Consider the following 13,905-nt stretch of genomic DNA (forward strand, 5'->3'; position numbering starts at 1 on the left):
ATACATTTGACAATCCATCTTGCAATCCCAGACTTTGATATGGGATTGCCTTTATGTGGTGGTGAGAAGGATACAAAAAGTAGTTTTGTTTTGCGAAAAGGTTTTGTTCTGTCAATATAGTAAAGGAGTGCTCTTTTCACGTCTAGTGTATGAAGAGCTCTTTCTGCTACTGTTTGTGGTTGCGAGAAGAACACTGGCAACTAAACAGATTGGTTTAGATGGAAGGGAGAAATAACTTTAGGAAGGAATTTGGGAACCACTTTGTTATGATGGAGTTGTAAAAATGGTTCTTGAATAGTTAGTGCCTCTAACTCACTGACTCTCCTGAGAGATGTAATGGCCACAAGGAAAGCGACTTCCATGTAAGAATTTGTAGCTCGCATTTATGTATAGGTTTGAATGGACGACCCATTAATCTAGTGAGGACGATGTTTAGATTCCACACTGGAGAGGGTGGTACCCTGGGAGGAATTATTCTGTTGAGGCCTTCCATAAATGCTTTGATAGCAGGTATCTTGAACAATGACAAATGTTGTCTATTTTGTAGGTAAGCTGCTATGGCAGCGAGATGTAATCTAACTGATGTGTATGCTAGATTACACCTTTGAAGATGCAGCAGGTAACATATGTGTTGAATGGACGCATCTAGAGGATTGATAGTGTTGTTGGTACAGTATATAGTAGTGGTAGGGCGCCTAGCCTCTCTAAAAACATTCATACAATCGGGTGGAAGATTGAGGTAACCAAATTCTAGGACTTCAGGAGCCAAATCGCTAGGTTGAGCTCTGCTGGATCTGGATGTCTGATCTCTCCATGGTTCTGTGTTAAGAGTTGTGGGGAGAGGTGTAGTTGTTGGTGCAGGACTACTGATAGTTCCAGCAATGTTGTGTACCACGGTTGTCTGGCCCACGTTGGAGCAACTAGGATCAGTGTTAGTGACTGTTGTTGCAGCTTGCGCACCACTAATGGAATGAGTGGGAGAGGCGGAAAAGCGTACGCAAATGTGCCTGACCAATTCATCCATATCGCATTGCCTCTGGACAATGGGTGTGGATATCTGGCGGCGAAGCTTGGGCATTTTGTGATGAAATGTGTGGCGAAGAGATCTATCTCTGGATGCCCCCACATTTGGAAAAACGGTTGAAGAACTTGTGGATGAAGTTCCCACTCGTGAATCTGTTGTGTTTGACGATTTAACCGATCTGCCATCAATTCCTGGAAGATGGTGGGCTAAAAAAAATAGGTTTTGAGGGATAGCCCACCTCCATATGCTCTGTGCTAGTTGAGAGAGTTGCAGAGTGTGTCCTCCACGTTTTTGTAAATAATACATGGCTGTCATATTGTCCGTCCGGACTAAGACAGCTTTGCCGGATAGGTGTTTCTGGAATTTAATGCCAGAATGATTGCTAGTAACTCCAAATGATTGATGTGGAGTAGCCTCTGCTGAGGTGTCCATTTGCCCTGTATGGTGTGATGCAGTAGATTAGCTCCCCAGCCGGTGAGCGATGCGTCTGCTGTTAGCACAATCTGTGCAACCGGCTCTAGGAACGGTCGCCCTTTGGGAAGGTTTTGGGTGTTCCACCACTGCAGAGAGCGATGTGTGTGGCCGTCCACCAATACCAGATCTGTTAGCTGACCTTAAGCTTGGTTCCACTGACGTGCTAAGCATTCCTGTAAGGGGCGCATCTGGAGTCTTGCATGAGGTACTATGAATATACTAAAGGCCATCATCCCTATTAGTTGCATAAACACCCGAGCTGGAAGGGAGTGTTGCGGCTGGAATTTTGTTATAAGGGCTTGTATGCTTGCTTTCCTGGCTGGATTGGGATATGCCAGGCCTTTTGAGGTGTTTATTGTGGCACCTAGATATTGTTGGATGTGGGACAGTTGGAGGTGAGACTTTGTGAGGTTTATTGTAAACCCTAAGTCGTGAAGTAGTTGGATTGTGGTGTGTGTGATTTACACACTGGGTATGCGACTTGGCTTTTATGAGCCAGTCGTCCAAATATGGGAAGAAGAGAATTTGTGGTCTTCTTAAGTGGGATGCTACCACTGCCAGACATTTTGTGAAGACTGGGTGCTGTGGTGACTCCGAATGGGAGAACCTTGAACTGGTAATGCTGACCGTCCACTACAAATCGAAGATATTTCCTGTGAGCAGGGTGAATGGGAATGTGGAAGTAGGCGCTCTTGAGATCTAAGGTGGCAAGGAAATCCCCTTGTTTGAGTAGAGGAAGGACCTGTTGAAGAGTGATCATATGAAAATGGTCCGATTGTATGTAGAGGTTTAATGGTCTGAGGTCCAAGATGGGCCTCAGGGTTCCATTCTTCTTTGGAATGAGAAAATACAGGGAGTAAACCCCTGTATTTTGATGATGCAGGGGAACTGGTTCTATTGCATGTTTTTGTAGAAGGGAAAGCACCTCTTGTTTTAGAAGCGTTAAATACTCTGTTGACATTGGACGCTGTTTGGGTGGTATGTTTTGGGGAGTTGAAGTGAGCTCTAGGCAATAACCGGATTGGATGATTTGTCTGAGCCACCTGTCCGTGGTAATGGTGTTCCAGACAGGTAGGAACTGAAACAATCTTCCCCCGACCGGAGTATAATGGTCTGGGGGAGTGGAGGGAAGTCATTGTTTGGGGATGGAGGCGGTGCGAGTGTTGATCGTTTTGCCTCTACCTTTGTTGTCATTGCCCCTGTAGCCCCCTCTGTAATAACCTCTGGTAGATGAGGTCTGGGTGGGACTTTTGTAGGAAGCGGAGGGGTTATCAGTGGTAAGACCTAGAGGCGCCCCTATAAGAGGAACTACGAAAAGAACTTCTGGGAGTTTGCGATTGCAAAGCTTCCATTGATTTGGCAGTATCAGTATCTTTTTTCATCTTCTCCAAAGATGAATCTTCACTAGGCCCAAATAAATGTTCCTGGTCAAACGGTTGGTTTAGTATGGTAGTTTGAACCTCAGGTTTGAACACCGAAATACGTAGTCACGCATGTGTGCGCAAAAGGATACTGGTATTAATAGCTAGGGAGGCTGTGTCTGCAGCATCCAGAGCACATCGAATGGAGGTATTGGTAATAAGTTTGCCTTCCGGGATGAGATCATTGGCCCTTGTTTTATATTGATCTGGAAGGTGTTGTAGTAGGGTCTCTAGCTCGTCATAGTGTGTCCTATCGAACCTAGCCAGCAAAGCCTGTGTATTGGCAATTCTTCATATGGTGGCTGCTTGGGACGCTGTTCTTTTACCAGATGCGTCCAACAGTTTTGACTTATCAGGGGGTGGAGTACCGCCCGAGGTTTGGGAGTTAGCCCTTTTCCTGGCGTTGGAGACTACCAAGGAATCTAAGGGAAGCTGCCCTTTAATGTAAACAGGGTCAGCTGGGGTAGATTTGTATTTCTTTTCCACCCAGGGGTTAATGACTCTAGCCCTTACAGGATCTTTAAAGACTTCAGGAGCGTGTTTGATTACCCCTTTTAACATTGGAAGAATGGAATGGGACCTTTGAGATGGTGCAAAAGTGTCCATGAGGAAATCTTCTATGGGGTCTGTGTGCAAATTCACACCGTGGTATTCTGCAGCTCTGTGTATGAGCTGAGTGAATCCTATAGTGTCCTCCGGAGGGGATGGTCTAGATGGGTAGATATCATCTTGTGGTTTATCAGGAACATCTGGTGTGCCATAATCGTCCCATGGGTTATTTGGGGTATTAGGATGACTAGGTTCTCCTAAAGGTTCATCATCCCCTTCCCCCCAGAGGTGTCCTCAAACATGAGGTGGAGGAGATTTTGAGGGTACTGGAGATGGGATAGGAGAAATGTGGTGTAGAGGAGGAGGTGGAGAAGGAATCCTTAAAGAAGTGGCAATGTCTCTTCCTTAAAGGGCGTGGAGCAGGTACAGGTTTGTCCATTTTCCTTTTCCTGGAAGGAAAAAGTACAAGTTGACCTGTCTTTGGGTCTATTTCGAGAGATTTTTGGGTTGGATCAGGCAGAAAAAGCTCCCCCTCTAGAGTGTGTTTCAGTGCCGATTTTTTCGGGAGTTTTGGAATCGTTTTACGCTCCTTAGGTTTGGAACCGGTTGTTTGTTTGGTTCCGATTATTTTTTCGGATCCGAAGGTTCAGTGCCAGTGGATTTCGGTACCGAATGCGCCGATATGGAGCCAGGCTTCGCTGCGGACGAAGATAGTGACTTCTCTTTGGGTTTGTATTTTGTGCCGAGGATGGGGTTTCGGAACCAACGGTAGGCTGGCTTGATACCGAGTGGCCTGAAGGCTTATGTGTTGACTTCTTTGCCGAGCTCGAAGGCGGGGCGTGGGAAGTTTTGTCACGGTGTGCACCTAGGGCCGAGGATGAAGGTGTTACCGAAGCTTTTTGTGAATGGGTGGGGGAAGGGGTCGACGTCAGTACTTATGACCCGCTGCCCTGGAGTGATGCCTTCAACGTCGGAGTCGTCGGCTTCGGAGGTGGTAATGTTGCCCTCTTCGATCTGCTACAGCTCCGGTACATTAATGCCTTCTTGGAAGATATTGCCCGGTACCGATGTTGATGATCGAGCCATGCTTCTTCGAGCCCGACGATCCCGTATTGTTTTCTTGGAGCGGAAAGCGGCACAAGCTGGACAGTCTTTGGCCTCGTGCTCGGGCAAAAGGCAGAAGTTACACACCTCGTGAAGATCAGCGTCTGGAAAGTTGGATCCACATTGAGGACACTTTTTGAAAGGAGTCCTTTCCATGAGCCAAAGGCCTAATGGCGCAGCTAGGCCCAAAGGCCTGCGTTGACGTCTGGAATCGAAGAGATCAAGTTTGTAGATGTGCGTCGAATGGGAAACGCGATCGAAACAATATCAAAGATTGGGTGAAGGATTGCGCGTCGAAAGGTAACGACACCGAACTGGAGCACGACAAACACATCTGAGCCCAATGGTGGAAAAAAAACAATCTGAAGATGGAGTCGATGCCCATTCGCACCATTGTCCAGAGGAGGAGTCACCTATCTCGTGACTTCCAAAGACTAACTCCAATACAACAACAAAGTGCAAACATCCGGGCCAAACACCAGATGGCGATCTATGCACAGTGTGTGATCTGCAGCTCATATGCCTCGAACATATCGTTACGGAAGGTAAGTAACTTGTTCATTTGAAAGAAACACGTTAGTGATAGATTCCTTACCTTAGAATAGATACCCCAGCAATACCAACCCCGGTGGAGAGTCTGCGAACCAAGATCACACCAGGAAGTCCCGGAGAACAGAACGGCCAAAGAAGCTGTCTCTTCGGACTTGGCTGTCCAGGCAATAGTGCTTAGTAAAAATGTGCAACGAGGCCCACGTAGCTGCCCGACAGATGTCTTGTAAGGGGACACCACGTCCCAATACCGTAGTAGCAGCCGTCGCCCTGGTGAAATGGGCGAGCACCCCCACCGGAGGCTCCTTTTTTGCCAGAGAATAACAGGCTTTAATACACAAGATGACCCATCGGGAGATAGTCCGCTTGTGTACGGCCCAACCTTTCTTGGCGCCTAGGTAGCCAACAAAGAGCTGGTCATCCAGCCGGAACAGTTGTGTGCTATTCAGGTAAAAGAAGAGCACACGTTTTGGGTCCAGACGGTGGAGCCTCTCTTCCTCTCTGGAAGGATATGGAGGCGGAAAGAAGGCTGGCAAAGAAATAGTCTGCCCAATGTGAAAGGCAGTGACAACCTTTGGCAGAAAGGATGGACATGTTCTGAGCACAACCTTGTCCGGATGAACAGACAGAAAAGGAGGTTTGCAAGAAAGAGCCTGGAGCTCACTCACTCTCCTAGCAGATGTAATGGCAACCAGGAAAGCAGTCTTCAAAGTTAACAGTGAAGAGGCTCAAAGGGAGCGCACATTAAATATGTGAGAACCAGGTTCAAGTCCCACTGCCGCATTACAAAGGGAACAGGAGGGAAAAGATGAGTAATGCCTTTGAGGAATCTATTTACAACAGGGGACATGAAAAGAGAGGGCTGATCTGGAAGCCTAAGAAAGGCTGAAATAGCAGAAAGGTAGACATTGATAGTGTCCAGAGCAGAACCCTGCTGGGCCAAAGAAAGAAGGAACAGTAGAATTTCTGAAAGAGGGGCAGGAAGGGGATCCACAGCCTTTGCTGTTCACCATGCCACAACCTTGTTCCACCTGCAGGCGTATACCAACTTAGTGGAGGGACGCATGGCTGCCAGAATGACATCACAGACTTCAGGAGGCAAGTCGAAAGGAATCAACTGCTGCCGCTCAATCTCCACGCAAAGAGGTGGAGACTGGACAGGTTCGGGTGGAGGACCGTCCACTCCTGCTCCGACAGAAGATCCTCCCGAAGAGGCAGTCGGATCGGGCGATTGATGGTCATACTGAGCAGCTTGGGATACCAAACTCTTCGAGCCCAGTCTTGAGCCACAAGAATGACTTGGGTCCGGTCGCGCCCTATTTTCTTCAGCACTCTGGGCAGAAGTGGTATAAGCGGAAAGGAGTACAACAGACAAACTCCACTCGCGTTGAAAAGCGTTGCCTAGCGAGTGCCACCTTGGAAATTCCAACACGCAGAACTGCTGACATTGCGCGTTCTCTTTGGTGGCGAATAGATCTAACCAAGGCTCTCCCCACTGTTGAAAGAGACCTTGCGCCACCTCCGAGTGAAGACACCATTCGTGATCCATCATGCACCTGCGGCTGAGTTCCTCTGTCCTGGAGTTCAGTGAACCTGCCAGGTGTTGAACCACCTGGGCAATGCTCTGAAGTTCCAGCCATGTCAAGAGGCGCAGGGTCTCCTGACATAGGGTTCACGACCCCACCCCGCCCTGTTTGTTGCAGTACCACATGGCAGTTGTGTTGTCTGAACACCTGCACTACTGTCACCTTGACAGAGGGGAGGAATGCCTTCAGTGCAAGTTGGATCAACCACAGCTCCAAAAGGTTGATATGGAGCCTGGACTCCGCTGGACACCAGAGGCCTCTGATCTCCGCCTCTCCCATGTGGCCGCCCCATCCCAGGAGGGACGCATCCGTCACCACTGTGTGGTCCAGTTGGGGAAGGGAGAAGGATCTGCCATTGACCCAATGCCGGTCTGTGAGCCATCACTGCAATTGTTGTGCAGTGCCCTCCGAGACCTGGACGTAATCGGACAGGTTACCCTGATGCTGCGCCCACTGGAACTTCAGGTCCCACAGCAGAGCCCGCATATGCCATCTGGCATGATTGACCAGCAGGATGCAGGAGGCCTTGAGGCCCGGCAGCCTCAGGGTCATCCTGACCGAAACTCAGGATAGAGGCTGAAAGATCGGAATCCGAGCCTGAATATCCTGGACTCGCCGTTCGGGAGGATAGACCCGAAAGTGCGTCGTATCCAGAACCGCTCCGATGAAGAGGAGCTTCTGAAAGGGACTCAGGTGCGACTTCGGCACATAGATGGAGAACCCCAGCGAATGCAGGAGGTCGGCCGTAGTCTTGAGGTGGGAGACTACTGTCCGGGGCGAGCCTGCCTTCAACAGCCAGTCGTCGAGATAGGGAAAGACTGGGACCCCTGATCTGCGCAGATGAGCTGCGACCACTGCCATCTCACTTTCGTAAACACCTGAGGGGCGCTGGTAAGGCCAAAGGGGAGCACGGTAAACTGAAAGTGCTCGTGGCCTACCGTGATCTGCAGGTAACGCCGGTGGGCCGGCAGGACGGGAATGTGGAAATATGCATCCTGCAGGTCCAATGCTACCATCCAGTCTTCAGGGTCGAGGGCAGACAAGACCTGAGCCAAAGTTAACATCTTGAACTCCTTCCGGAGGAAGCGATTGACGTCCCTGAAGTCCAAGATAAGACGCAGGCCCTTGTCCTCTTTGGGCACCAGAAAGTAGTGGGAGTAACAACCACGTCCTACTTCTGGTGCAGGAACCCGCTCAATGGCCCCCTTGGCCAAGAGGGATGCGACTTCCTGTTGAAGAAGTGCCAAGTGATCCCCCGACATGCGGTGGTACTGGGGTGTCATGGCTGGAGGAGTAGTCTCGAAGAGGAGGGAGTAGCCCCTTCGGACTATTTATAAAACCCACCAGTCCGAAGTGATGGTGCGCCAGTGGGGGAGGTGATGGCGAATCCTGCCACCCACTGGCATTTGATGGGCCTGAAAAAACGGGCTAGGAAGGTTTGGAGGCAGTGGTGGCTGTGGTGGAGGTGGACTGACCCGCCCGCTGACCCCTGACAGGGCGGGTCCCACGTCCGCGCTGAGACTGTTGCTGCGCAGGCCTGTGGCTCTGAAATGAATGTGTCGGGGCACCCCTTCCGTGGCCAAGAAAGGAGCGAAATGCAGTAGGTGGAGGAGGTCGCGTGGCGGAAAGGCCCAAGAACTTGGCCGTAGCCCGAGAGTCCTTAAAGTGCTCCAACGCACTGTCTACTTTGTCGCCACAAAGGCGATAGCCATCAAAGGGCATGTCCATCAAACTGTTCTGGATATCCCCAGAAAAAAACAGTTGTCACCATCGTGGAAATCGCCCAGCCCAGCGAGTCGCCGGTGTCAAGGCTACAATGAAAAGTGAACTTGGCTGCATCCCTCCCTTCAGCAATAGCTTGAGTGAGATACCGGTTCTGCGTGTGGTTTTGAATAGACAGGAAGAATGGCGCTCAAGCCAGTTTGCGGTGAAGTGAGAAATATACAGAATAGTTACGGTGCTGCTAGGTCAGGGGAAACCCAAACAACCCCTGAAAAAATGAGGACGCGGACCCACGCTGCAATTTTCAAACCAAGTCCTGAGCACACGTTCAAGTAATGTTTAAGAGTGTCAATGCACAGTTATCGTATTGCAAGTGAAAAATGAGAAGAGGTCGGCACCAGTAGATACTTTTTGGGGGAATTGTATTTGTAAATTTCTTTAGATCGTGTCAAGAAAGGAAAACCAGCCGACACGTGTTTCGTCACCTGGGTAGGCACCCGTGACTCTTCAGGGCTGAATGGAGAATCGTATAATCGTGCGGTATCGCTGTACAGGTGATAATTCCAACCCGGTCAGAACGGGTAAGTAAAACCTCTAAGGTAGATAGCGGTGCGCAGGTGATGAAAAAAGGGAGGACGGGTGGGTCCTTTCCCCGTGGGTTTAGGATCCACGTATGGTGGGCAGGTACAGCCGTCATAAGAGCGTCCTGTGTGTGCAGGAGAAGCACTTTCTGGATCAGTCTCACTCTGCTAATTTTTCACTTGCAATACGATAACTGTGCATTGACACTCAAACATTTCTTGAACGTGTGCCCACAGCTTGAGAGAATAATGTCTGGGCCTCCTCCGGACATTGAGGCAGCACGCGCGCCACTGTATCCCACACAGAGTGGGACTAACGGCCCAAGAGGCATGCGGTGTTCACAGACCGCAGCCCTGAACTGGCAGAAGAAAGAAATCTAACCGAAATGCTCTAGTTTCTTGGATTCCGTGTCCGGTGGTGCTGTAGGGAATGCGTTCGGGGACGCAGATGCTTGGACAACCAAACTCTCAGGGATGGGGTGTTGGGAAAGGAAAAGGGGGTCGCTCGGGGCCAGGCAATGGCGTCGGACCATGTTCCTATCCACAGGAGCCCCTGTGTTGGGCCTGAACCAAGTCCCCTAAAGAACGTCCGAATGTGCATTGTTAAAAGCCAGCAGTGGCTTCGAAGAGGTAGCTGCCGGCTGAAGCACTTCTGTCAGGAGGTTATTCCTGACGGCCACTGTAGGGAGCTTGAGGTGGAGGGCCTCGGCCACCCTACGCAACACCACTGCGTAACTTGCACCCTCCTCTGTAGCCACGGTAGGAAGAGACAGCATGCCAAGGTCAGGAGAGGTATCAAGACCACAGGCATCCCCCAACTCCTCTGCCCAGTCCGGGTCAAACTCACATTGTGCTGTGAGAAGGTCCTCAGGCCCCTCCCAGTAATCCCATTGCTTCGAAGGCTGATAAACAGGCCGAAAATAAGGAGGACGGACATAGGGGGTAGAAATCCCCCATCGGCGGTCCGGCGCCGTATCCACATCAGGGCTAAAACCGGGGGCGACGTCCTCCGGTGAGTCAGGCGACGTCAGAGGTGGCGCCGGTGTGGTCGACGTCGGTGAAGGTGTCACAAGGTCAACTGGCGTCGACAGAGATCCAGGCGCGGATCCATGGGGGTCCAGCGGTGCCGGGGCTGGAGCTAACAGCGATGCCGGAGCCGTCGGCAGTAAATGGTTAGAACCCCCAATCAAGCCTGCGGGGCCCGAAGGCACACCGGCAGGGCCCGACGGACCAAAGAGGCGAGCCATGGCTGACAGAAATTCCTGCAGCTGGGCCGGTCTCACCAACGGACCCGGAAAGGGCGAGTAGGCCGGCATCGACTGCATAGGCTCTTCCCGAGCCACGGGGGAGACACCACCCTCACCCTCAGCTGCGTTGCGCGACGGGAAATCTGAGAGCGATGGCGCTTCTTCGACTTCTTTGAATGCTTCGTCTTCCCTGACCCCGAGTGCGAAGACTTTGATCCCGATGAACGATGGTGGCGGCTCCGCGACCGATCCCTCGTCCTCCCACGGGACTGGGACATTAAGTGGCACGGAGCAGACTGCCGGACTTTAAGCAACTTTCGGGACCGCTCCCTGCAAAGTCTTCGGCGCCATGGCCCGGCAGTCGGAGCACGACTCGGGGTCGTGGTCGCGCTCTAGGCAGTAAAGACACATGCGGTGCGGGTCTGTCACCGACATCATGCGATGACCGTCCCCGCAGGTCTTGAAGCAGGGCATCCCTACTGCACCAGGAGTCGATCGACTCAAAAAATAGAGACAACAAGCCTAAAAAAAAAACTCAGTTAAAAAGTGACTGGGGGTACCACTCTCTCCGGATCTGCGCTTGCTGGCACAGAAAAAGAAAGAACTGACGTCAGCGCGCGAGGGCAGCATCTAAGTAGCTGCCGATACGTCATCTCGGCGACCACGATGCCAACGACGGACACGGAGCGGCACGATGCCACCTTCCGACGCCAAGGGGTACTGCTGACGAAAATGTTCCGGATCCAGTCGGACGCCTGGGGGTACTTCTAAGGTAAGGAATCTATCACTAACTTGTTTCTTTTAGATAAGCAACATCTGTCGAAAGGCTTATCCATAAGAGTTGACTGGACATCTCCACAGAAGCCCATAAACCTCATTTATGCATGGACACGGAGTACCACACTAGTGCCGATTGCTTGTCTCAAGCAAACGGAGGTGTCCAGGCCAGAAAACCCAATATCAGGGGTAGTATCGGGCCCACTGGCCTCTTGTAGGTCCATGTATATGCTATTGCAACAATGTGGGGGAATATTATCCCACTTGGCCTTCTTGTGTGTCTGCTTGGATTTAGATTTGGACTAATCTCAAGATCTTGACCGCGAAGGAGATCTACCTCCGGAGTGGCATCAAGACCGGGAACAAGTTTACATTCTCGACTCTGGGAAGGCCTTGCGTGTTTTTTTCTACTGTTCAGAAACGCACAGCTTCGCTTCTCGATCCAGGATCGCCTTTAGGTTCATGAGAGCACATTCCTCTTGGATTTGTGTCCCGAGCCAAAACACCAAAGACAAGCTTGGCGCGGGTCTGTCACTGACATTTGTTTTCCACAGTCGTGAAAAGGTTTAAATCCTGGAGTTTTGGAAGCAGACACTGTTCCCTAGTACACTGCTTCACAATTTCATTGAGGAAAAGAAACTTGTCAATCTGACAAGAAATGGGAGAGTGGAGTCCCGGATCTGGGTTTAAAGGCTTGGAAATTAAGGAGCCGATGTCAGTGCGGAGGGGTGACTGTTCTATTCAGTTCCACTTTGTGACTTCAGGGGCAGAACGGAGTCACTGTGAAGCCACAAAGCATCACCTACTGGGATGCAGAAGCACTGTTAAGAAAGCTTTCTGGATCAAGTATGGCATTGAAGGTGTATTCTAATAGTGAGAAATATGCAGTTGGATTTAACCATGAGAAGCAAGATTCTTACCTTGACCTTACATAATGTGGTTGAAAAGCTGTTGAAAGTCAAGCTTGCTTTTATCTTCTGATTATCCAGGGAGCATGGTTGGGATGCTCCCCTTTTTCATGCTAGCGTTTTGCCGTAGCCTTGGTACTTGTCTCAGTTTGACGAGTAGCACTGATCATACCCAGATTGGAGAGTAATATGGTCTTCCTTGGTCTCCATATTCGAAGAAACCACCTCTATAGGCTTGTGATCTCCTCGAGCTACGAAAGGAAGAGCAAAAGTGTTATACATACCGTAACAAACTCCTAGGAAACATGCCGTATCTCTGACCATCTTGATATTTTGCAGGGTGCCATCCATGGGTTCCCAAACAAAGTTTTGTCATCAAAAGGGAAGTCTAAAACTTTTGCCTGGAGCTCTGAATGGAAGGAAGCAAACTGTATAGGGCTGCTGCACCTAGAAGCTGACAGAAGATGATGTTGGATCATTCATTGCTGCCTCTATAGTGCCGGCCAATGCTTTTGCACCTTCTCGAACAATGATCTTAGCTTCGTCTCTTCAGTCCTCTGTAATGAGAATGAGATTGATATGGGGCAAAAATGTCATGCCACATCTTCCGATCATATCATCCAGAATGCCAGCGCAGTCACTGCTTGAAGGATGCTGCAGCCATCAAGCTGCGCTTGCACACCAAGTTGTCACTGCATCAACCATCCGTGTTTATAGATGCAGACAGCAGAGTAACCAGATTTTTTGTTGCTGCCAAGATGGCAGTCCGGTTTGGAAGTGGCAGTCAAGCATTGCTGCCCATATATCGCTCAATATTTCTTCACCAGCCAGAGCACGACTGCCTGAACTGTTATCGGCGTCTCATCTTGAGACTTTCCGACGAAACAATAACCAGAATCGGGATGGATTTAGTAATTTTGCAAGGTTGCCTCTTTAAAATCACATAGAAAACATGGCTGTTCCACAGATGTCATGGGGAGATAACAGTTTTCAGTTGCTCTTCCCAACAAAGTGTGAAAATGGGAGATGACATCTGGAGGCAAATCAGGCATAGAGAGAATGTAGTCCTCTCTCTCTCTCTCTCTCTCCATTATGCCCATAATCATCGTTCTGTACTTCATCTAATTGAATGGACCCATAGGCTGTGTCCAACACTTGATCCTGGTCGCTCGCATCAACCTCCACTTCCGAATCCAGTACCTGCAATGGAGGGTGTGCACAAATCTCCAAAAGCGGTTGCGGGAAAGTTATAGGCTGCAATGTAATTCCGGTCATTGAAGGGGTCGTCAACAAATATCCAATATCATGATTGACTGGATCATCATCGTCGGGGAATCACTCATCAGTGGTGGATGCATTGTTGCCATCGATGGAAGCTTCTTGAGAACTGCGAGTTATCAGCTGACAGGTTGGTCATCATCGATGGGGAATTTCCCGTTGATGGTAGAGCTGAGGCTGTTGACAACTTGTGTGGTAAGTCCGGCTGACTATCAGAATAGTTGGATTTTCACACAATTAGTGGGTCGATGTTATGCATCCTTTTTTGAATTGCTTTTCAAAGTAAGGCTTCATCTGATACTTCAAGGAGGTGGTTGAGGGTGCTTTTGAAGTAAATTCCATCTGAGGAAGTTCAATATACTTTATTTTGTGCACTGCCTTCATGGACGTGATCGATGGGGCACCTTCACACAATCATTCCAAGAGGAGGGGGATATTCCCTTCGGAAGGGGGAATTATTTTCCTTTCCTGTAAAGTATTCATGTATGTCACAGAGAGACACTGAGTGGGATAAGGGCAATACATGCATTGATCATGAGAATCATCAGTGTAGATCTTCTTTTGACTGCTGTCTGAGCGGGACTTGTGAAGGTCTTTTTTCTTTCTCAGCCAAAGTAGCAGTTGGTGACTGTGGTCCCCCTGGGCTAGTCCCAAGGTGAAAATCTCAGAAATCACAAACAACACA

At 49.8% G+C, this 13,905-nt stretch overlaps 1 protein-coding gene across 2 annotated transcripts in view; it reads right to left on the reverse strand.

The window, feature by feature from the left end:
- The window catches only part of KIF5B (kinesin family member 5B), a 721,610-nt gene that overhangs the window by 106,654 nt on the left and 601,051 nt on the right, over window positions 1-13,905 (reverse strand). The gene's annotated exons all lie outside the window — the stretch shown is intronic.

The sequence above is a fragment of the Triturus cristatus genome, chromosome 10 (assembly GCF_964204655.1).
Source record: "Triturus cristatus chromosome 10, aTriCri1.1, whole genome shotgun sequence".
Taxonomy (NCBI): Eukaryota; Metazoa; Chordata; class Amphibia; order Caudata; family Salamandridae; genus Triturus; species Triturus cristatus.